Below are 25,538 nucleotides of genomic sequence, written 5' to 3'. Positions count from 1 at the left end.
GGTTTTTTTGGGGCAATTGTGGTTGTCACCAGCAAGGACGGCAAGCTTTACGCTCTTTTCACCATAGGAGATGAGCTTACCACAATATATACATGTAATTCGGAAATCCGCAAATCGTTGTTGAATGCAAGGCATCGTCTCCGTTGTCTCTGGTCCCGATTCAGTTGGTTGTTTTCTTTTGCGGGTGGTCATTGAAGATTGGGGGAGGTTTCTCGCCAGTTCCCTCATCTCTGCATTAGAATAGTTGTTTGGATGCTTGCGCATCATGTGTCTAATCATGGTATTATTACCAAAAGAATATTTTTTGTTTGGGTTGCCTCTTGAGAGTTCCATGCCACAGAATAGGCAAGTTACCTTGGCCGCATTGACTTTTTTCTTGCCCTCTGGGATTCAAAAAAACTCCCATACAATGTGTGGCCTTGGCTGGTATGGGGTATTGTCTTCAGCCAGCCATCTTCTCCTATCCTCCTCTTCCTCTTCCTCCTCCTCCTCCTCTTCTTGACCACCAATGTACTGTTGTGGTGGTCCTCTTGGTGGTGGTGGTGCAGATGCTCCAGCTGCTGCTGCAGCCATTTTAAAGTACAAAATAATTCTCTTTGTTGTTGAAACAGGTCTTCCTCAGTCAAAGGACAAAGTCAGAATAAGGAAAAAAGGTGGAGTCTTTCATCATTTGGAATACAGAACTGTTCTTGACTAATGAAAAGTGTTATTTTCAAGTCACATGATCCGGGCTTTCATCATTAAGAAACCAAAACTGATCTGCTCCAATGAAAAGTGTTATTTTCAGATCACATGACCCGACGCGCTTACGCTACGCGCCCCGGGGCGCGCCCGTAGTCGCGCTCCGGGGCGCGCCCGGGGGTGCGTAGCGTAAGCGCGTCAGGACGTTGCGCGATCGTATGCGCTCGCGTGCTTCCGGGTGCGCTTACGCAGTGCGTCATATGACGCATCACGCGGTTACGCGAAACGTCACGATGTTGTTTTCGTTCGAGAGAATAGCGCTAACGGGACGCTCCCCGGTACGTGCCCCGGGGCGCGCCGTAACATTGCGCTTACCCGTGCATTCACCGGTACGCGCCCCGGGAGCGCCCCAGGGCAAAAAAAACAAAAAACAAACATAATTATACAATATAAAATTCGTTATAAAATTATATACTTTTTATACCTATAGAGATTTGCTATTAAAAAACCATTGAAATTCACTGAAAAAACCATAGGTTTCACACCAGTTATAGTTAGGAATTAGCATTTAAAAAACCTATTAAATTTACTGAAAAAACCATAGGTTTCATACCAGTTATAGTTAGCTGGAAATTTTACTCGCATAAAACCATTGAATTTCCCACGTTGTAGTTAGTTGGACTCACTATAACTTGCACGCCTGCAATGCACTGCTGATGACATCACATATTACATCACTCATGACATGGTCAGTGACATCACTCATGACATCACTGATGACACCATCCTTGTGACAGAGTGACAGACCTCCTTTCACTGTAATGTAACCCTTGAAGCACATATTCAATAATAGAAACTAAAATAGTTACTGATAAAGACACTAGTGAGATAGTCATTCACTCACTAACACACACATATACACACTCATTCACCCATAGAGTCCTGCACATATGCTGTCTTCAAAACACATACAAAGAGAGAGTCAGTCATTCATGCATCTATGTGCTAAGTAATACCCCCACCAAACCATACAAACACTCATACTGATACTAAGAAAAACATCTAATAACCCATATACATACACATGTACCTACTCACCAACCCATGCAGCCACTTATACAGAAAGTAAAACAATAATACATATATTTAAATATTTAAACATTACTCACTAATATTTATTTTTGAGAAAGACACACATTCACTGGATGGTGTCATCAGTGATGTCATGAGTGATGTCACTGACCATGTCATGAGTGATGTAATATGTGATGTCATCAGCAGTGCATTGCAGGCGCGCAAGTTATAGTGAGTCCAACTAACTATAACGTGGGAATTTCAATGGTTTTATGCGAGTAAAATTTCCAGCTAACTATAACTGGTGTGAAACCTATGGTTTTTTCAGTGAATATATATATATATATATATTTCCTTGAATCTTCACGTTCTCAGTTTGTACAACGGAAGTCACGGCACCACAACAGTAGGGTAATTTATTTATTTTATTTTAAATACACACCATGTGTAAAAAAGTGCAAAATGGACGGCCTACGCGTTTCGACTGCAATCAGTCTTCAACTGGACCATAGAGTCCTGGCTGTCTAGAACGTTTTTGTAAAGTGCTCAGTGCTTAAACCATTATTCATTTCCATGATTAAAAACAACTAGACTACCGACTTCATTCACAACTTTTGGCACCAATTAATCGCCATTCTTTCACATGACTTTAAATCATTTTAAATCATTTTCTTACTTTGCTATACATGTAAAGTAAATTTTTTCTATTTTCTATGTGCATGTTATCACATTAATAAAGTGCAAAGTGCCGATTCAATTCATAAGGTAGAGCGAGGAGGTTTTGAGGAGGAAGACGTGAAGTTGATTATAAGAAACTGTGCATTTCTTAATAAAAAGGGGAGAGTGAGAATAGAAATGGGGCAGAGCAGAGAGGAGAACAGAGCAAGAGGTAATTTATTCCAGAACATGATTTAAACTTCCATTTTGATTTTTATAATTTATTTATTATTATTTTTTTTTTAAATTTTTCTATGTTCTACTTTTGCTCATTTCAAGGGATTATGTATGTAAAGTACATGTTTCATATTCCTTGGCAGTTCATGTAAGAGTCCCAATTATTTTTCATATTTTCATTCATTTTCCCTTATTTACAATTTTAGTTCATATCTTTCAACCTCCTTTATGGGTCCTTCTCTTTATTTTTCTATTTTTCTTTTTTCTCTTTCTTTCCTTGTGTCCATGTAGTGCTGTTTTTCTGATGATAAAATTAATTTTCACAATTTGAGAGAATTTTACTTGCATTCCAATGTTGGCATCTACTTTACATCGGGATTAGTATTCAGATTCTGATTGATGTTCATTTGATTGTGTTTACATTCTCCAGTTTTCTAGAGTTTTTTAGAGGTGTACATGTAATTCGGCATCCAAATTGTGCCCATGTGGATGTTCTGTGCCCATTCCAAGGATCATACGGCTTTCCATTCTTCGCAATTTCAAGATTAGGTCTCCCCCTCTTTCAGACATTTTTACCAGTTTAATCCCAGAATATGTCAATTGGGTACAGTCTCCTTGGTGATATTCATTAAAATGTTTCGCCATAGGATAGTTTGCATCCTTGTTTTTGATGGCCCGTAGATGTTGGAGGATAAGCAACTTCAGTTTGTTAATTGTGCTCCCCACATAGTATTTTTCACATGGACACTTGAGTCTATAGATTACATGTTTCGACTCACAGGTGATGTGATCCATGATCTTTTCAGTCTTTCCATTTTGTAATGTATACTCTTTGATGTTTTGAGCATATTCACAAGCCTTACATTTCACACACTTCCAAAATCCTGGAGTATTAAGCCACAATGTTTTTTTGATGTCTTTTTGTTGTTTGAGATCGAGATGACTTTGAGTTAGGATGTCCCTTAGAGAGGATGTTTTTCTATAGGTGATACTGGGGTAAGGTGTTAAATGTTCACATAACGTTTCATCCAACAAAAGGATTTCCCAGTTTCTCTTGAAGACACCCTTTAGTATCTGACTCTGATTGTTGAAATCCAGGATGATGCGGCTTTTGTTTTCCGGGTTTTTCTTTTGCAACTCTCTGGTTCCAACATCCGGCAATCTATGTTCTTGTTGTCCCACTGGGATTAGAAGATCCGATCTTTTCTTCATGTTCATTCGGGATTTTGCTGTCAGTAAAACTTCCATCGGATACCCTCGTTCTAAGAATCGTCCGAACATCCTCTCAATTTCTGCTGTTGCATCCTCTTCTTCTGAGCAGTTTCTTTTCGCCCTCAACATTTCACCATATGGTATGCTCCATTTTAATTGAGGAGGATGACCACTATTAGCGTGAATGATGCTGTTGCAGGACGTCGGTTTCTGATGTATCTTGGTGCATAATTTCTTATTTCTTACACCCACTTCCACATCTAAAAATGTGATGTTCGTATTGCTAATTGTTGATGTGAAGTGCAGATTATAGTTGTTTATCTCAAGGGAATCGATGAAGTTCTGTAATTCAGTTTGATTTCCGTCCCAAATGATGAAGAGGTCGTCGATAAATCGACACCAAGTTCTTATCTTTGAATGTTTTTTGTTCTCTTCCAACAAAATCCCAGTTTCCCACACAGCCATCAATAGGTTTGCATATGTTGGGGCAAAAGATGTCCCCATTGCAGTCCCCTGCTTCTGTAGGTATAGATTGCTTTGAAAGAGAAAGACATTATGACCCAAACAATATGTCAGCATTTCAATCAACATTGCGGAGTGTTCCAGAAAGTTCACCGACCTTTGATTGAGGAATTCCTGAACGGCATTTATTCCATCCTGATGTTTTATGGATGTATATAGGGATGTGACATCTATTGTTGCCATTAGATATCCCATATTCCAAGTTATATTGTCTAATTTGTTCAGGAAATCCATGGTATCACGTAGATACGAAGGTAGTGCGGTCACATAATTCATTAAGAAGATGTCTATGAATCTTGATGTTGTTTCCAACAATGACCCAATCGAACTCACAATTGGCCTGCCGGGTGGTTTGTTGATGGACTTGTGCACTTTCGGCAGAAAGTAAATGGTAGCCGTTATTGGGTTATCAGTTTTTAAGTAGATGTACTCGTCAAAGTCTATCAAGCCTCTCTCTTTCCAGCCGGTCAGTAGAGTATGATATTCCTCTGTCCATCGTTCAGTGGGGTTGTCTTTCAAGAGTTCATAGTGATCTGTATTTTCTAGTTGTCGCTTTGCTTCTTCTACATAGTCTGCAACGTTTTGGACCACAATGTTGCCCCCCTTGTCTGAGGCTTTGATTATTATTGATGGGTCTTTCTTCAATTCGGTTATCGTTTGATATTCCTGTGGTGTGAGGTTCCAATTTTTTCTTTTTTCTTTGATGTTCTTATTTCGATTTTTATTTTGATGTTTGTTACCTGCCAATCCTACTGCGATTTTCGATAGTTCCTCTACCATGATCTCCTGGAATAAATCAATTTTATTTCCGGGTTGTAATTGTGGACAAAACCTGGATTGCTTCTTAAGACCACTTTCTCCTCCCTTATTCGTGGTTATTCCCCTTTCGTTGCAGAATTCAATGTCTGATGTTACTGAATTTTGATCGTCTACTGCACATGATGTTTCATCAGTTCCCATGGTGGTCAATGCTTTGAAAGCTGTGAGATCTCTTCGGGTGATTATTGTTGGATCTGTGCTTTCTTTATACGGATTTTCTCTTGTCGATTTCTTTTCTAGGAAGTACTTTTTTAGCTTGATTTTTCTGCAGAATTTATAGAGGTCTATTCGGGCATTTGCAATGTCCATCTCTTTATTTGGGCAGAAAGACAACCCCCTATTTAGTAGCTTCAATTGAGGTTCTGTCAAAGGTCTGTCTGAAATGTTGATGACCAGGTTGTTATCAAGTTTCGCTCCGTTTTTTTGAGCATTACTTTTGTTTTCCTTTTCCTCTCTTTGATTTTACTTCTTCTGCTCCTTCTGATGGTTTTGGTTGTCCTCTCCCCCACGCGTAGCCTCTCCTCGTCCTCTTTGTCGCGTTATCATTTGCGCTAACTGCATCTCCCCGCGAAAATCGAACGGCGTTGAGCTCGTCTCTTCATCAGCTGAGCTGATTTCTGAGCTATCGACATTGTCTATTGTTGTTGCCGTTATGTTTATTCCAGCACATTTGTCCATTACCACCCTACTTCTCAGTGTGTCATATTTACGGGCAAACGTGTAAACACGCCCCTTGGCGTAGTCCAATCTATCCCTGGTGAATTTATGTGCTTTTCTTCTTTCCACCTCCGATTCATGTTTATTTACTTTCTTTTCCATGGTTTCAATTTGTTCGTTATTTTCCTCTGTAGTTGGGAACTTTGCAAGCTCTACTTCCAATGTTTGGATTGTACTGATGACCTTGTCAAGTTTTCTCTCTGCGTGAATAATTAGTGTTCTCATGAGTTTGTAGGAGCATTCATTTGTGTCTTGTTGCCATTGCTTTATTAAGTCTGGATCCAAGTCATTAAGTGTGGACATAATGAGTATTCGAAGGCCCCTCGGGACTCTTTTAAACTCAATATATTTCTCCAAAGTTGTTTTCTCCCACCATTTATTTACTTCTAGGATCCGGTTATGTTGAAGCTCTCTAAGGACAATTGTGATGGTTCTTTTGCCCTTCTCTCCTGCACTCCCCCTTGCATCTGTATTGCTATTAGTGCTAGTGGACGGGGTGGCATCATCATTCAACAGTTCACTGGCTCTTTGTGAGCGATTTCTTGATTTATCTGCCATTTTTGTGATGAAGTCGGTGAATCAATATTTGACTTTGCACACTGGTGTTTTATCGTTATTTAACTGGGATCGTTGTCCTGCTGCTCCAGTGCAGGTTAGATCTCGTTATACTGTTGCTCTCCTAACTCGCCTGGGTTGGAGATGCTCGATATACTCATCAGTATCCAAATTCGTTTTTTATCTTCTTTTGTTTCACCGTCTAGATCTTTAATTTAGGATACTGTATGGCACGGGGCTATTTAGACGTGGGGCGCAGCAGTATTGAGCAACATTCGGCAATATTCGGCAATGTCAGCTGTTTATGCTATTGAGTTCCCCCGGCTCTCGTTGCTTGGTGACTTCCCCCACAGTTCGTGCGCGAACTTGACCCGGTGTGCCCCCACCTCTCAGAAGCCGCTTCCGCCGCGTTCCGAGAAAGTGTTTACACAACCTGCCCCTCGCTCTGCGCACTCACCGCTGGGTTTTCACTGCCCGGTCTCCGGCGCCTCCTTCCAAGAGTTGCTGTGAGGTCGCTAGTTGGCTCCTGTGCTTCTGAGTAGTGGCGTCAGTCCTTTTCCTTTTCTCACTCGATTTCACTGGATTCACTTCAGGACTGCTTCGCCTCGCTACACATACAAAGAGAGAGTCAGTCATTCATGCATCTATGTGCTAAGTAATACCCCCACCAAACCATACAAACACTCATACTGATACTAAGAAAAACATCTAATAACCCATATACATACACATGTACCTACTCACCAACCCATGCAGCCACTTATACAGAAAGTAAAACAATAATACATATATTTAAATATTTAAACATTTCTCACTAATATTTATTTTTGAGAAAGACACACATTCACTGGATGGTGTCATCAGTGATGTCATGAGTTATGTCACTGACCATGTCATGAGTGATGTAATATGTGATGTCATCAGCAGTGCATTGCAGGCGCGCAAGTTATAGTGAGTCCAACTAACTATAACGTGGGAATTTCAATGGTTTTATGCGAGTAAAATTTCCAGCTAACTATAACTGGTGTGAAACCTATGGTTTTTTCAGTGAATATATATATGTATATATATATATATATATATATATATATATATATATATATATATATATATATATATATATATATATATTTATATATATATATATATATATATATATATATATATATTATTACCTACTGGCGGTCGCCAGTAGGTATATATAGTTAGGATTTTTTCTCTATGGGTTTTTTGAAAATTCTATGTCTAATAACTTTGGCGTTTGTGGACGGAATTGGCTGAAATTTTCAGGAAAATGGCACATTTTGTTTCTGAGCAGCCCTTGAAAATTTGGGGGGGGTTCGTCCAGTGGGGGCCGAGAAAAAAGGGGGGTCCCAAAACGTGTTTTTAACATTGAGTTTTCCATAGGGCGGTTGGCCTCACTTTTAGCCCGAACGGCTGAATGGATTTGCACGAAACTTGGCAAAATTGTAGGGACTGGTAGCCCGATGTGCCTTTTGTAGGTCTCAATATATGTGCTCCAGTGGATTTTGAGAAATTAACGTTTAAAAAAAGATATATATCTGTAACAGCGGACCGGTTAGCGCTCTGGTTCGCGGACTTTTCGCGCAACGGAGCTTTGTGAAGCGAAGCTGATTGGTTCTCCGGCGTCTGTCAACATTCCAAACAGTCCGTAGCGGCCGCCATCTTGTCTCTCGGTAGGATCGAGAGACAAGAGGAGGTCAAAACAAAGGGGGAAATAACTATAAGGGGGCATAGTAGATCCTCGCTGACCCCCTAGGTTTGATGTGGAGGTTTTAAAAGGGCCCCGCGGGGCAAAAAAAATAATAAAAATAATAATTGAACGGCTGAATGGATTTGCACGAAACTTGGCAAAATATTAGGGACTGGTAGCCCGATGTGCCTTTGCTAGGTCTCAATATATGTGCTCCAGTGGATTTTGAGAAATTAACGTTCAAAAAAAGATATGTATCTGTAACAGCGCTCCGCTTCGCGTAACGGAGGTTTGCGAAGCTGATTGGTCATTCTGTCACTGGGCTATAGTTGGGCTACATCTGGCTGATATTTGGGCTACATTTGTTTTTTTGTGTGTCTGGCGGCCATCTTTGGGCTACATTGGGCTACATTGGGCTACATTGGGCTTCATTGGGCTACATTCGGCTAATTAGCAAATAGCTCATCGCAAACTAGGAATGGTAAAGAATCGCTATTTATTCCTTAAAGTTCGCTATTTAGGAAATGCAAATAACTTTGATGATACATATGGCGGTTCATCTCTAACAAGATAAGAAGCATAGGGATAGATTTATGATGACTGGCGCATCACCAGGGATGTGTTAGTCATTCTGTGCCGCTGTTCCGTCACCTATGGTGTGCTGCATTTACAATGCGGCGCATCATGGGGCAAAAACAGCACAGATGCGTGATGTATCTGTGCCGTAAAGGTGGCGCATTGCTGGAGTTGTATCGCAAGTGTGATGAAGCTCCAGCAAGGGTCGGGGGTGCCCCTGTCGCAGGGTTTCTGTTCTCACACAGAACTGTGGACAGAGGATTGGAACCTCGGCGAATTAGGGTGTCCCAAAACTCACGTTAGTAATCAAAAACTATTTAGCAAGCTAGGTACAGTGTCACATTGGATATAACAAACTCTCAATGTTTAGACAATCCAGAATATGAACTTATAGTACCTCAGGATACGTGGAACTCATGAACAGTCGGTCGTTATAGATTTCTTAGAAACCAGAACATGGAGTTAAGAAGAACAGATGTGTATTTGAAATGTTTATTTACTAATGTCGTCTTCTCAGGCGTAGTACCTTAGATAATAAAAGTACACATATTATCAGTAGCAAAATTACCAGCATAGGGGCCGAGAAAAAAGGGGGGTCCCAAAACGTGTTTTTAACATTGAGTTTTCCATAGGGCGGTTGGCCTCACTTTTAGCCCGAACGGCTGAATGGATTTGCACGAAACTTGGCAAAATTGTAGGGACTGGTAGCCCGATGTGCCTTTTGTAGGTCTCAATATATGTGCTCCAGTGGATTTTGAGAAATTAACGTTTAAAAAAAGATATATATCTGTAACAGCGGACCGGTTAGCGCTCTGGTTCGCGGACTTTTCGCGCAACGGAGCTTTGTGAAGCGAAGCTGATTGGTTCTCCGGCGTCTGTCAACATTCCAAACAGTCCGTAGCGGCCGCCATCTTGTCTCTCGGTAGGATCGAGAGACAAGAGGAGGTCAAAACAAAGGGGGAAATAACTATAAGGGGGCATAGTAGATCCTCGCTGACCCCCTAGGTTTGATGTGGAGGTTTTAAAAGGGCCCCGCGGGGCAAAAAAAAAAAAAAATAATAATAATTGAACGGCTGAATGGATTTGCACGAAACTTGGCAAAATATTAGGGACTGGTAGCCCGATGTGCCTTTGCTAGGTCTCAATATATGTGCTCCAGTGGATTTTGAGAAATTAACGTTCAAAAAAAGATATGTATCTGTAACAGCGCTCCGCTTCGCGTAACGGAGGTTTGCGAAGCTGATTGGTCATTCTGTCACTGGGCTATAGTTGGGCTACATCTGGCTGATATTTGGGCTACATTTGTTTTTTTGTGTGTCTGGCGGCCATCTTTGGGCTACATTGGGCTACATTGGGCTACATTGGGCTTCATTGGGCTACATTCGGCTAATTAGCAAATAGCTCATCGCAAACTAGGAATGGTAAAGAATCGCTATTTATTCCTTAAAGTTCGCTATTTAGGAAATGCAAATAACTTTGATGATACATATGGCGGTTCATCTCTAACAAGATAAGAAGCATAGGGATAGATTTATGATGACTGGCGCATCACCAGGGATGTGTTAGTCATTCTGTGCCGCTGTTCCGTCACCTATGGTGTGCTGCATTTACAATGCGGCGCATCATGGGGCAAAAACAGCACAGATGCGTGATGTATCTGTGCCGTAAAGGTGGCGCATTGCTGGAGTTGTATCGCAAGTGTGATGAAGCTCCAGCAAGGGTCGGGGGTGCCCCTGTCGCAGGGTTTCTGTTCTCACACAGAACTGTGGACAGAGGATTGGAACCTCGGCGAATTAGGGTGTCCCAAAACTCACGTTAGTAATCAAAAACTATTTAGCAAGCTAGGTACAGTGTCACATTGGATATAACAAACTCTCAATGTTTAGACAATCCAGAATATGAACTTATAGTACCTCAGGATACGTGGAACTCATGAACAGTCGGTCGTTATAGATTTCTTAGAAACCAGAACATGGAGTTAAGAAGAACAGATGTGTATTTGAAATGTTTATTTACTAATGCCGTCTTCTCAGGCGTAGTACCTTAGATAATAAAAGTACACATATTATCAGTAGCAAAATTACCAGCATAGTTACTAGTACATAAAAAGTGAATGGTGATAGTATGTTAACATGCTGTAAATGAATAAGAGTTAGCAACACTTATAAGCAGCCGCGGGCCGTGGAGGGAGTTACGGTGAGGCAGGGAGGCGGGGAGGGGGAGAAGCAGGGTGGAGAATACAAGTACACATATTATCAGTAGCAAAATTACCAGCATAGTTACTAGTACATAAAAAGCGAATGGTGACAGTATGTTAACATGCTGTAAATGAATAAGAGTTAGCAACACTTATAAGCAGCCGCGGGCCGTGGAGGGAGTTACGGTGGGGCAGGGAGGCGGGGAGGGGGAGGGGCAAGGTAGAGAGGGCTCCACCCTGCTTCTCCCCCTCCCCGCCTCCCTGCCCCATCGTAACTCCCTCCACGGCCCGCGGCTGCTTATATCTCACCCTCCCTAATACACATATTATATTATTTGCTAAGAAGGTCTCTTTGTGTTGGTTTAGGGCGTGCCCATACTTTAGTGTCTTAGATTTGAAGGAATCACATCAGCATACACCAGCTCTCTCTTCATGTGAACCGCATCAACTGTTGTGTATGTGTGTTCGGCAAAGCAATATAAAACCCGCCTCATGCCCAGAATTGGCAGAAGTTGCACTTATGTTATGAGTATGAAGTCGTGGAGATCAGACCTCATAACAATTCTGTATCGTGTTGTTCTTGAAACTTTAGCACTCGCTGTACAGATATAGTTTAACAAGTAAAGCAGATAGTAGACCAATAACATATTATTCTCATGTAAACCACGATGAACTACTAGGTGGAAAGCTAAAGCAACAACTAAGTGTCGTGTGCAGAAGTTGCAAAAAAGGAAAAATGGCGTTTAAACCGGTAATGAGCCCATGCTAACTTAACACGGTGTAAAGATATCCAGGACCTAGATGACACCTCCTCATGATCCGGAAACGAACTGAATAAGATAATAGAAGTGCCATCTCATGAGAGCAGATTGCAAGTTTATATGTGGACGGTCCGCAAGGTAAAGCATTAAAAACTAGGAAAATTCAATGCTAAAGAAAAATAAAACAGCCAAGTACTTTATCGAGTCTTAAGCCAATAGGCAAGGTAAATAATAAAAACTTGACAAATAAGTCAATGAATTGTCAATGAAATGCTAGTACTCAGCATATCAAACATGAAAAAGGTCTATGACATAACTGTGTATGCAAAATAAGCTGCAACAGCCTCCAATAGGAAGTCACCGTCTTCATCCGAAAACAGTTCAGCCATCCAATTTAAAAGCGGAAAAGAACATACGTGCTCTCCCAGCACCGGATCCTCTATCACCATCAGAGGACAGCTCGGTGGGTTTTCAAGAAAGCTGTGTTCCAAGAAAGACTGTGCTGCCGCCAGTAAATTCCAGGGACCAAGTAGTCCATGCATCAATGCCACAGCCATAATCCTTTCGCCAGGACAAATCAACTCGTGAGTAATGATAGGAGTCATCAGCTGATTAAAGTCGACGTCAGGAGAAACCGGTCCGCAGAGACACAAATCAATGGCCCAATCGAAATCACAGGTCAGGCAGTGAAATACAGGCTGGACACAGGTGAAGTAGGAGAACCGAAAAGATAATCCATATGCCGTGCTTAATATCGCCAACGGCATTGTGCCATAATATTCTAGCATGCGATTGCGGAACAGTGTCAGCAGCTGCAGGGTCGGAGGTTGCATAGGAGGGACATCCATATTTAAAAATGTAAAAAAGCACAAGAGCGTCCGCTGGTAATGCAAGTAAAAATGCCAATCCACGAACCAGAGTGCAGAAAATACAATGAAAGGGAGCAGGGATGACTCCAAAGATTTTCTCAAATGAAGTCACGAGACCACTGGTAACAACTTTAAAAAAGTGTGCCAGGGATTTTGTGGAGGATGCGTTAAAGATAGTCGGAAACATGTTGCTGAAATTGAAAGGCAAACCTGTGTACGGGTGTTCGCTATGTGAAGTACGAAAGTTTCACGGGCCGAACTCAAGGCCACCTCTCTCTGAGACAAAAGAGCTCTTATTCTTGTCATGCCGTTGAAACGTGTCCCAAGGTTGGTATTTGTGGCCAGATTGAAAACTCCCTATGTTCATGTGTGGGAGGAAATAGAACATTTCTGCAGCAAATAACCCGTTCACTTACTGTTACGATAAAAGGAATACTTTTAATTAACTCAGAACAATCTTCATTATTGAGCATCAAATAACTACCATTTTCCAACAACTTGAACGTGGGGATGATAGCAGGAACTGGCGTGCCTTGCAACACGCAAGCCATATTTGGTCGGTGTTTGTTGCATGAATCGTGTAACTGTATGTGCCTACACATTAGTGAATGATCTGGCGTCTCAGTGCATTCCTCTCCATTCAGATAAACTTCTTGATCATCTTTGAAACATCTGTATGTGTATGGAAGCGACCAGACCTCATGAACAAAAGCACTACCTAAAGGTTCATAAAGACCTATTGGTATATATTTCATACAATTTGAAAACTTATATAAAGCAAAAGGCAGCGTTATTAAACCGTGGATAAGGCATGTTGCCAAAAAACCCGCAATCCTCTGCTGATGATGTCACTGAGCATGTCATGAATGATGTAATATGTGACATCATCAGTAGTGGATTATGGGTAATAGTATCTCTAGTTTACTCCCCTATAGCTGTCTTTCTTTTAACATAAGTGTGTGTTTCCTTCCCTTATACTTACTGTTTTTGGTTCGCTTCCAGTTCGCGTACCAGCGAGCGAACTAGGAAGCGAACTAAGAGAAATAGAGGTTGGCACAGTTCCAAATATTGTACCAATTTTTTAATAACGGGGAGGTAGTTCTGAAAAGAACTTTTTTTTTTTTTTTTCTGAACATTTTTTTACTGTTTTTGAATTTTTCGGAACAGTTTTATATTTTTTTGGGTTTTTCTTGGAGGGGGCAATGAAAACGATTCATTGTAAAGGGCTCAACAGGAGCAACAAAACAAAAAAAAGAAGTATTTATTATTTTGGGCGTTTCGGACAAACTTGCATATGATAGTCAATAGCTCTGTTGATCAGAGTGATGCTTCTTTCTCCGTAGGAAATGAATCCATCGCAAAATACGCAGGTGTGTTTTACTTCACCAAATCTCATTTGTATATTTGGCACCATCTCCCTGCCCTCTGGTCCCGTTACTTCCGGTACAACAGATCTTCTGGCCATAATAGGGAGATTATCTAGGTCGTTCCGAAACTGTGCAGCACTGTAGTTGTTAGGATGCCACCTAGTCATATGGCGATGCATTGTGTAGTTTCCGAAACTGTATTTTTTGTCGGTCCCTCTGGACAGTCTATCTTGACATATAAGGCAAGTTACGTATCTTGCATTTACTTTTTTCTGACCTTTGGGAATTTTAAAAAATTGCCAAATGAAGTTTTCTTTCCGGTGAGACGTCTTGGGCTGCTCAGGCAAAAACTGCCTCTCTTCGTGCTCGTCCTCCTGTTCCTCTTCTTCTTCTTCTTGTTGAATTACAACTTGAGCAGGTGGTCCACTCTTCCTTGGATGTGGTGGAGGTGGTGGGGAAGCACCAGCTGAAGCTACTAAAGAAGCCATTGCTCAGTGATCACAAAGGGTCTTTCTCTCACAATGATGAAAGTCAGAGTGAGGAAAGAAGGAGGGATTTTCATCATTTGGGAAAAACAAGAGTTCTCAACCAATCAAAAGTGTTCATTTTAGATTATATGACCTAGTCTTACATCATTAGGAAACCAAAAGTGAAATGAACCAATGAAAAGTGTTATTACCAAGTCACATGACTTGCTGTGTTTACGTTAAGCGCTTTGCAGGGCCTCCCGGTTTGCTTCCAGAAACCTGCGCTTTGGCACTCGCTTCGCGTACCAGTTCGCTAACGTAGCACGTCATATGACGTATCACGCGACAACGTGGAACGTCATGCGGACGGGAGGCGTCACGATGTTGTTTTCTAACGCGGCACTTGCGGTAAAGAAACGTTTACCGGCTCGCGGTCTATCTCGCGGCATCAAGGTCAGCTAACGGGAAGCTTCCCGATTCGCGAAGCGGGAACGAAGAAAAAAAAATATTTTAAAAAAAAATTATTCATAAACATATAAAATATATTTTTGGATTTAAAGAAGAATACATTTTACAGCTACAGATATTAGCTGTTAAAAAACCAATGAAATTCACAGAAAAAACCATAGGTTATAGACCATATATAGTTAGGAATTAGCATTTACAAAACCTTGAAAATTCACTGAAAAAACCATAGGTTATAGACCATATATAGTTAGGAATTAGCATTTAGAAAACCTTATTTTACTCACACAAAACCATTGAAATTCCATATATAGTTAGTTGCACTAACTATATATCGCGCACCCGCAATCCACTGCTGATGATGTCACATATTACATCATTCATGACATGGTCAGTGACATCACTGATGACATCACTGATGACATCTCAAATGACATCACTGATGACATCACTGATGACAACATCCAGTGACTGTATGCTTCTGTAATGTTAAAATATGTCTTACATATTGAAGAATGAGTGGATGTATAAGTGTCTGGATGAAGGATTTAGTAGGTGCATGACTGACTGTATAAGTGAGTGATTAAATGTGTCTCACTGAGTGCATGGGTTAGTGACTAAACTGTTTTAAATTGTGCATCATTGTGTCTGTTGTTTTGTAATCTGATGCATGTGTTGATCATTAGCTATATGACTAACTATATGGGTTATTGATTAGTTGCCCAAGTATTTGTATGGGAGACTGAGTGTGTGTGTGGGTGTCTGGGAGGTGTATGACTCTGTGCATAGATGTGTGAGCAGTTGATTCACTAGATGTATGGGTTCAAAAGTGCATGTGGAAACATCTGTATGGGCGGTTGACTGTGTGCATGAGTGTATTGGTGAGTGAATGGATATCTCAGTGCTACATGTCAAAGTAAGTACATATGTAAAACACAGTACATGTGATAGTTGACATATATAAATAACTGTGCATAAGAGCCAGTGAATGTGTGAGTGGCTGTATGGATTATTGTGAACTTGTATCAGGGATTGTATAACAGAGTAAATATGTGTTATTATATGTTCCAATAAGTAAGGTGTGTATAACTATATAGTTGAGGAAATCGAGGTGTGATTGATTCTTTGCAAGACTGACTAGGTGTGTGAGTAACTCCATGGATGAGTGACAGTCTGTGAGTGTCTGTTTACACTGAGTGTATCTAAGGTTATATTAGAGTCTGAAGAGGTTCATTGTATCATCACATGAATGATGTCATCAGTGATGTGATCAGTAATGTCAAATGAGATGTCATCAGTGATGTCATCAGTGATGTCATTTGAGATGTCATCAGTGATGTCATCAGTGATGTCACTGACCATGTCATGAATGATGTAATATGTGACATCATCAGCAGTGGATTGCGGGTGCGCGATATATAGTTAGTGCAACTAACTATATATGGAATTTCAATGGTTTTGTGTGAGTAAAATAAGGTTTTCTAAATGCTAATTCCTAACTATATATGGTCTATAACCTATGGTTTTTTCAGTGAATATATATATATATAAATATATATATTACCTACTGGCGGTCGCCAGTAGGTATATATAGTTAGGATTTTTTCCCTATGGGATTTTTGAAAATTCTATGTCTAATAACTTTGGCGTTTGTGGACGGAATTGGCTGAAATTTTCTGGAAAATGGAACATTTTGTTTCTGAGCAGCCCTTGGAAATTTGGGGGGGTTTCGTCAAGGGGGGGCCGAGAAAAAAGGGGGGTCCCAAAACGTGTTTTTAACATTGAGTTTTCCATAGGGCGGTTGGCCTCACTTTTAGCCCGAACGGCTGAATGGATTTGCATGAAACTTGGCAAAATTGTAGGGACTGGTAGCCCGATGTGCCTTTTCTAGGTCTCAATATATGTGCTCCAGTGGATTTTGAGAAATTAACGTTTAAAAAAAGATATATATCTGTAAGCGCGCTCCGGGCAGCGCTCCGGTCCGCGGACCTTAAGCGTACCGGAACTTCGCGTAGCTAAGCTGATTGGCTCTCCGGTGTCTGTCAACATTCTAAACAGTCCGGAGCGGCCGCCATCTTGTCTCTCGGTAGGATTGAGAGACAAGAGTAGGCCAAAACAAAGGCGAAAATGACCATAAGGGGCCATACTAGATCCTCCCTGACCCCCTAGGTTTAATGTGGAGGTTTTAAAAGGGCCCCGCGGGGCAAAAAAAACAAAAACATTTTTTTGTTTTTTTTGCGTGGGGAGCGCCCAGTCCGCGAACCGGGAAGCGTTCTGGGCAGCGTACTGCAATGAAAAATGAATGATAGACTTTTCAAATGATGTATGTTAATTGATTGTTGTTTTTGTTGATTATTTTTTATTTTCTTTATTTTTTAAGCATTTTTTTTATTGTGATTGTGTTTCATAATTTATTAAACTTTCTAACATTTCATTGTCAGAATTTTCATAATTATCATGGAATATACATTGTAGTCTCTGAGGGTGTAAAATGTCCTCATTTGCAAGGAGGTTATCTACTGCTTGTACACATTGCAGTAGTTCATTGTCCCAAGTTTCATCGAAAAATTCAATGTCAATTTGATCAATTGTATCAATCAATTCTTGGCTGCTCTCTTGCAGGTCCATTTCAAAAGAAACTTGGTTTTCGCCTTCCATTTTGCCTGAAATTTGGATTAAAAAAATATATATTAGTAGAGATAGGGCAATGTTGGGAATAATTTTAGATAGGCATTTTTTATCAGTGAATTTATCTTTGGGCAGTGTATAGTATCAGAGTGGAAGTAGGAATATAAAAAAGTGTATGTGATTTAACGTAAGTAAATTCATAATTATACAAGAGAAGCCTAACTCCATCCATAACTATAACAAAGAAGTCTCTCTAAATCTATAACTACTACAGAGGGATAGTATATATCTATCAGAAAAAGTTTACCATATTAACTTATAGTGCACAATATACTTCAGTTTTAAAAATAAAAACTTACCTTTAGAAAGAAGTTGAAGGAATTAGTGAAAATACTATTGAAATGTACAGCAAGAAGTAGTAGTCAAAATGGCGGTGTTTTCTTCTCTTCCTTTATATATATTCAGGTATATAACCAATGAAATGTCAGGTAAAAAAAGTAGAAAATGAAAGTAACATTTTCATTGGTTGTCAATTCCAACACTTCAGATGTGTTTTGTGAAGTAATTTACCTCACGGTATTTAGAGAGGTCTACAGGCTAAATGACTAAATGGAATTCCAATCAAATTTGTGAAAATGGTAGGGATTGGTATGTAGTATGAGCTAATCTATATTTGGTGAAATTGTCTCCAGTGGCTTTTCTGTGAACTACTTTCCCACCTTTTTTGATGGTGCGCTTCCCAGAGAGCGACCCGGTACGCGAACCGTTGAGCGCCCCGGTTCGCGAACCTTAAGCGTTCCGGGAGTCCACCATTTTGTGTTTCGGTCGAATTAAGATACAAGATGGAGGGCAAATAATGTTCAGAATGGGTAGAAGGGGGCACGGTAGAGTTATCTTGACCCCCTAGGTTTTCTGAGGGTGGCTGAGGAGGCTTATATGTGCGAAAAAAAAACATTTTTAAAAAAAATTTCGCGAGGTTAGCTCCCGGTTCGCGTACCGGGTAGCGCCCCAGGGAGCGTACTTTGTTGGAAATTAGTGAAAAATGTTAGAGTAAAATAATAATTGTGAGTGATCAGATGTAGGGTAGCTCTGAGAAGAGCTTTTGGGTTTATGGTACATTTAGGTACTTATAAGTAGGTACCAATGCACATTCTTAAATTCAGAGTGAAAACTCTGTTGCCCTCATCTGAGAAGTGAACTCCATCTCCTCTGTAGATATCTTGCATGTAGTAACGCAAGTTATTGTTGTACAGGGAGCCCATTCCATGGTCTCTCATGTAAGCTGAAACAGATTTGTTTACATGCTTCCTCGACTTCTCAATTTGTGGACAAAATTGGTTTGACCACCTCCATTTCTGTCTTTGGCATATATTTGAATATACCAAGGCAGTCTGAGGAAAAAGTGCCATTAATTGCTCAAAGGTGTCCTTTAAAAGCATTTCCAGACCTACACCAGTCAAAGTGCCCAAGTCATTACCTCCACAGTGCACAATTAACAGGTCAGGTTTGGGCAAATGCATAAAGGTTTTCACCAATGGTATCAATTGGTGACATTTTAATCCTCTGTGGCCAAACCACTTAATTTCCACATCTTGTAAATTGAGGTTAGGTAATTTCCTGTTTTCAACGTACCTTTGAGCCCAGTGAATATAACTATGTCCAACAATCCAGACAGAAAACATGGTGAGAGAAGGTTCTCCTGCAGTCAGATGAAGTGTGGCAATGAAATGGCAGTTGAAAAAATGAGAGTTTAAAATGAAAAAAACTGTGGAGTTTCTGTGTTCATGAAGCAGTAACAGTGATTGGTGGATTTTGATTGCTGAAAACAGAAAGTTAGGGTGCACGGATGTGTTCTTTGAAAGATGTATTTTGAATGGTCAATAAAAAATCATTAAATGAAAGAATGCACTGGATATGCAGGTGCACTGAGAGTTCAGAGTTCAATTGCAACAAAGTTGTGTGAACTTGCAAACACCAGAAGTCTTCCAAGAGGTGGTTGCCATGCAGAAAAGGCAGAAAGGGCAGAGGGGGGAAGGGTTTTCATTTGAAAAAAAGTGAGGGAAGAGTTTTGATTGGGTGACATGAGAGATATGTGTGAAGAATTACAGCATTTCTGTGCTTTTGATAGCTGCAGACTCTGGAGTGCATACCTTTTGCTCTGCTGAAGACAAATTGGTGTGTTTCTGAGACTGTTTTCAAACTCAAAGTATTTGCTAAGGTGAGAAAATATTTCTTTAATTTAGATAGAGAATAGTGTGCTTTTAGGAGAAAATTATGAATTATGTGGCGCAAATTGCTTGTAAATATGCTCCCACATGTGCATGGAAAATTTAGATTTTGAATGTTTGTGTTACATAGCCATGTTAAAAGTGATACAAACATGCTGCAAAGGCAATCAAAAAACGCTTTTATGTGTCTTAAGGACATTTTAAGTAATTTTCCCATGTGCAGTGTTTTGAAATTATGATTTGAAAATCGTTTTTGGGGAAAAGGAATTGTTTTTAAATTTATGACAAGGACATAATGGTGTATGCTTCTTTATACGGCAATTGACTGTCCCTGATGTTATTTTTCCCATTTTAATGTAAGACCTTTCTCTGTGGCGCAAGTTGCTTGTAAATATGCTCCGACCTGTGCATGGGAAATTTAGATTTTAAATGTTTGTGTTACATAGCCATGTTAAAAGTGACCCAACCATGCTGGAAAGGCAATAAAAAAACACTTTCATGTGTCTTAAGGACATTTTAAGTAATTTCCCTGTGGGCAGTGTTTTCAAATTATGAATTGAAAATCGTTTTTGAGGTAAAGGAATGTTGTTAAAATTTATGTGCGCCATATGTCCACAAATTTCGTTTTCAGGGGTGCAGCAGGGTGTTCTTGAGACACCCCTGCACCTTTGGAAAAATTCCTAATTTGCGATGAGCTAATTGCTAATCGTAAATTGCACCTTCATTCCTATGGGCCTCCTGCTCAATGGAAATGAATGGGTAATTTGCAATTAGCAATTTGCTCATCGCAAATTAGGAATGGTAAAGAATCGCTATTTATTCCTTAAAATTCGCTATTTTGGAAATGCAAAATAGTTATATGATACATATGGCGGTTGATGTCTAACAAGATAAGAAGCTTAGGGATACATTTATGATGACTGGCGCAATGAAGTGGACATCACTTACTTCATTGGTAGAGCTTTACATGTATTATGTCCTCTGTATTCTTCATCAAGCGTAACTTTAATCTGCAATCCTGAGTAGGCCTCACCTTAAACAAACCTCTGGATAGCCCACACCTTATCGTCATCCTGAATTAATCATTTAAAATGCTAGGGACAGATTTATGATAGGTGTATGCCTCTTTTGCGCCACTTACAAAACACTGTCCACGGGGAAATGACTTAAAATGTCCTTAAGACACATGAATGTGTTTTTTTAAAGCGTTTGCAATTTTTTGGGGTGACTTTTAACATGGGTATGTGACTCAAACAGTCAAAATCTAAATTCACCATGCACAGGTGGGAGCATATTTACAAGGAATGTGCTCCATGGGGAAAGGTCTTATAATGTAATATGGGAAAAATGACATCAGAGACACTGAAATGCCTTATAGAGAAGCATACACCATTATGTCCTTGTCATAAATTTGCAAACCATTACTTTTCCCCTAAAACGATTTTCAAATCATAATTTGAAAACACTGCACATGTGGAAATTACTTAAAATGTCCTTAATTCAAAATTTGCTATTCCTTATTTTGCGATTGCACTGAAGGATTTGCAAATTTTGCGATTCCTTAAATGCAATGTATCAGAACAAAAAATATGTAAAAAATGATATTAAGGATTTGGAAACTACCACCAACTTCTAGTTTGTGGTAATTTGCGAATTCTTTTCAAAAAGCATTTTTTTCCAAAAAACAAAAGGTGCCATATGATGCCTATACATGTCCTTAGGGCATGTATGTGTGCCATATGCCCCCAGATTTCTTTTTCAGGGGTGTAGCAGGGTGTTCTTGAGATGCCCCTGCACGCTTGAAAAAATTCCTATTTTGTGATGAGCTAATTGCTAATCGCAAATTGCAACCTTCATTCCTATGAGCCTCCTAGCCCATGGAAGTGAATGGGTAACTTGCAATTAGCAATTTGCTCATTGCAAATTAGGAATGGTAAAGAATTGCTATTTATTCCTTAAAATTTGCTATTTAGGAAATGCAAAATAGTTTGATGGTACATATGGTGGTTCATCTGTAACAAGATAAGAAGCTTAGGGATACATTTATGATGACTGGCGCAATAAAGTGGACATTACTTACTTCATTGGTAGGCCTTTACATGTATTATCTCCTCTGTATTCTTCATCAAGCGTAACTTTAATCTGCAATCCTGAGTAGGCCTCACCTTAAACAAACCTTTGGATAGGCCACACCTTATTGTCATCCTGGATTAATCATTTAAAATGCTAGGGACAGATTTATGATAGGTGTATGCCTCTTTTGTGCCACTGTGCGTCACTTTTATGATGCAGCGGCGGTGCTAATTTGCAATTAGCAATTTGCTCATTGCAAATTAGGAATGGTAAAGAATTGCTATGTATTCCTTAAAATTTGCTATTTAGGAAATGCAAAATAGTTTGATGGTACATATGGTGGTTCATCTGTAACAAGATAAGAAGCTTAGGGATACATTTATGATGACTGGCGCAATAAAGTGCACATTACTTACTTCATTGGTAGGCCTTTACATGTATTATCTCCTCTGTATTCTTCATCAAGCGTAACTTTAATCTGCAATCCTGAGTAGGCCTCACCTTAAACAAACCTCTGGATAGGCCACACCTTATCGTCATCCTGGATTAATCTTTTAAAATGCTAGGGACAGATTTATGATAGGTGTATGCCTCTTTTGTGCCACTGTGCGTCACTTTTATGATGCAGCGGCGGTGCAAAAGATTTGCTATGAGGCGACAACATTACAAATTGATGCATTTAGGCAGATATGTCATGGTGTAAAAAAAACGTACCACATGAAACCGATGCAGCAGTGATGCAAAAGATGCACCATGTCGCAAGACAGGCCTCACTTGGGGCCATATGTATCAAGCTAATTAGCATTCGCAAAGATCAAAATTCTACGAATTTCGGCCTTTGCGAATGTTAATTAGACAAATGGTATGTATCAAACAAGTTTGATGCAAAATAAGGAGTAGCAAAATTTGCTATTCCTTATTTTGCAATTGCACTGAAGGATTTGCAAATTTTGTGACTACTTAAATGCAATGTATCAAACAAAAAATATGTAAAAAATGACATTAAGGATTTGGAAACTATTGTGGTAAATTGGTGGTAATTTGTGAATTCTTTTCAAAAAGCTTTTTTTCAAAAAAACAAAAGGTGCCATATGACGCCAACACATGCCCTTAGGGCATGTATGTGTGCCATATGCCCCCAAATTTCCTTTTCAGGAGTGCAGCAGGGTGTTCTTGAGACACCCCTGCACCCTTGGAAAAATTCCTAATTTGTGATGAGCAAATTGCTAATCGCAAATTAAACCTTCATTCCTATGAGCCTCCTAGCCCATGGAAATGAATGGGTAACTTGCAATTAGCAATTTGCTCATTGCAAATTAGGAATGGTAAAGAATTGCTATTTATTCCTTAAAATTCGCTATTTAGGAAATGCAAAATAGTTTCATGCTACATATGGCGGTTCATCTGTAACAAGATAAGAAGCTTAGGGATAGATTTATGATGACTGGTGCATCACCAGGGATGTGTCAGTCATCCTGCGCCGCTGTTCCGCCACCCATGGTGTGTTGCATTTAGAATACGGGGCATCATGGGGCAAAAATGGCACAGATGCGTGACGTATCTGTGCTGTAAAGGTAGTGATTGCTGGAGTTGTATCGCAAGTGCGATGCAGCTCAAGCAAGGCTCAGGGGTGCCCCATCTCCACAATGTTGCGTCAAGACCTATGCCTGCTTAAAGCAGGCGCAGGGTTTTGACGAAGCTTTCTCCTATCTGATTGTAAATACGGCACACCATGGGTGGCAGAGTAGTGGTGCACGTTAACTGGTGCATGCCTGGGGATGTGCCATTTAACATAAATCTGCCCCTTTACATTTAAGTATGTGCAGGACACACAGAGTCGGTGAGGCTTATCCAAGGTTAAGAAGAGATGAGTCCTGTTCACTGAAAATTTAGACATAGTCTTCACCTGCTCAGCATTGCTGGACATGGCTAAATAATAGCTGCAAAATATTACTCTTGTTAAACAATTTTACTATTATAATCTCTGAGATTTGTCTCTTACTCTGCAACATCTCATTGTTGTTATCTTTCTTTAAAGATAAAGACAACCTCAACATGAGCGACAATCTGCAATCAGTTGATTTTGACCTCATCATTGAACTTGTAATTGAAACATCAGTGGTTGTTGATCCCTTGGATGATTTAAATCCTGAGGATGAAGAAGAGCGTGATGAGGATGCAGATTTGTCCGAATTATATGACATAGGATGGGAAGCTGACCTGCTTGAGCCTATGGAAATATAAACATTTATTTTTAAAATTTATAATTAATAAAAAGTAAAAAGGTAAACCGTTTAATTTAAAAATAAAGACACCTTCAAAAGCAGGTTATGTGTAGTGTCTTCAATAAAATATTAAAATATGCTCATAAAATTAGATCAGATTCACATATAAAATAGCACAGGTAACATAAATATAAATGTCATTTCTTTTCTGCTATTTCTGTATTGTAAATTTGCAAGGACTAAAAAATCTTCTATTTAAAATGTCAAGTAGTGTGTTAAGTTTTTGATCACTGTTATTGTTTTACTGTTTGGTAATAATGGTTAATAACATTTTTTATTATATTTTACCACAGATTCAACTGCAGATCATTTCAAGATTTCACCATGCCAACAATAGAAAGACAGAGAAAGGCTGCAAAACGTCAAAGACAGCAGGTGAAAGAAAATAAGCAGCAGTCCTCTAACAAAAAGATTTGTCAAGTCACGAAGAAAGCACCGGGTAAGAGCACAAAATATTTCATAAGAAATATGTGTAGTAAAAAAAATATTACTACAGAAAATGTTTCAGTCCATAAAACGAGAAGGAATTCAAATGGAAAGGAAAGGCCAATCAAAAATGTTACTGCTAGAGCAAGAGATAACTCTGTGCATGATAGTAGAAGGAAACAACAGTTTAGGGAGATTCGTAAACGAATGTTCCGCAACAGGATAATTGGCAATTTGTTATAAAATATTAAGAAAGGTCAACAGAAACTGTTTTTTTATAAGAGAAAAAAAAAAGTTGAGAAAGTTATTGATCAGGCATTTGAAATTAAACGTAAGTTATTTATTTTGATAATCAATAGAATTAGGAAGCTAAACAAGGCAATTTATGATTTCAAAAGAAATAGTAGATGGAAGAGAATAGTTAATCGTAGTAATTTTTGTGAAGTTTTTTCTGGAGAATGGATGCATAGTTTAAGCTGTGAGGCATTTTTTAATGAGGAGAGTTATTTCCAGGATAATGATTTGGTGCATGCAGTTGACACCAGTGGTCGTGCTTATGAAGTGAAAGATGGTTGTCCAGTTGAAAAAGAAAAACTTGTGACAACAGAGGCAGAAGAGGTGTTAGGTAATGAGGTTTTAGGAAGACGTGCTAAGGGTCCTGTGTGCACCTGGAAGTGTAGTAGTATTTGCAGTGTGCGACAGGATTCCATCAATTTGCTTTGTGATTTTGTACGGTCATTTAATAAGAAAAGTTTGAAGCAGAAAATAAGGTTGTTGCAAGAATTAGATCCTTGCAGAGTAAGAGAAGTGACAGGTTTGCATGGTCATTCACTGGCTTGTCTTTCCAGGAGAGTATGCCAGAGTGTTTTTCATCATTTCAGGATGCTAGCAGTGCATCATAATAAAGTGAGGAAATTAGTTAGAATGTTGTATTATGCTAAGAGTCCAGCAATTATGCTTAAACAATTATGCGCTGCTCTTTTGCATGGTTCTGAAATAGATGTGAAG

Source organism: Lissotriton helveticus, chromosome 1_1 (assembly GCF_964261635.1).
Source record: "Lissotriton helveticus chromosome 1_1, aLisHel1.1, whole genome shotgun sequence".
NCBI classification, from domain to species: Eukaryota; Metazoa; Chordata; class Amphibia; order Caudata; family Salamandridae; genus Lissotriton; species Lissotriton helveticus.
Note: the sequence above shows the minus strand (reverse complement) of the source record.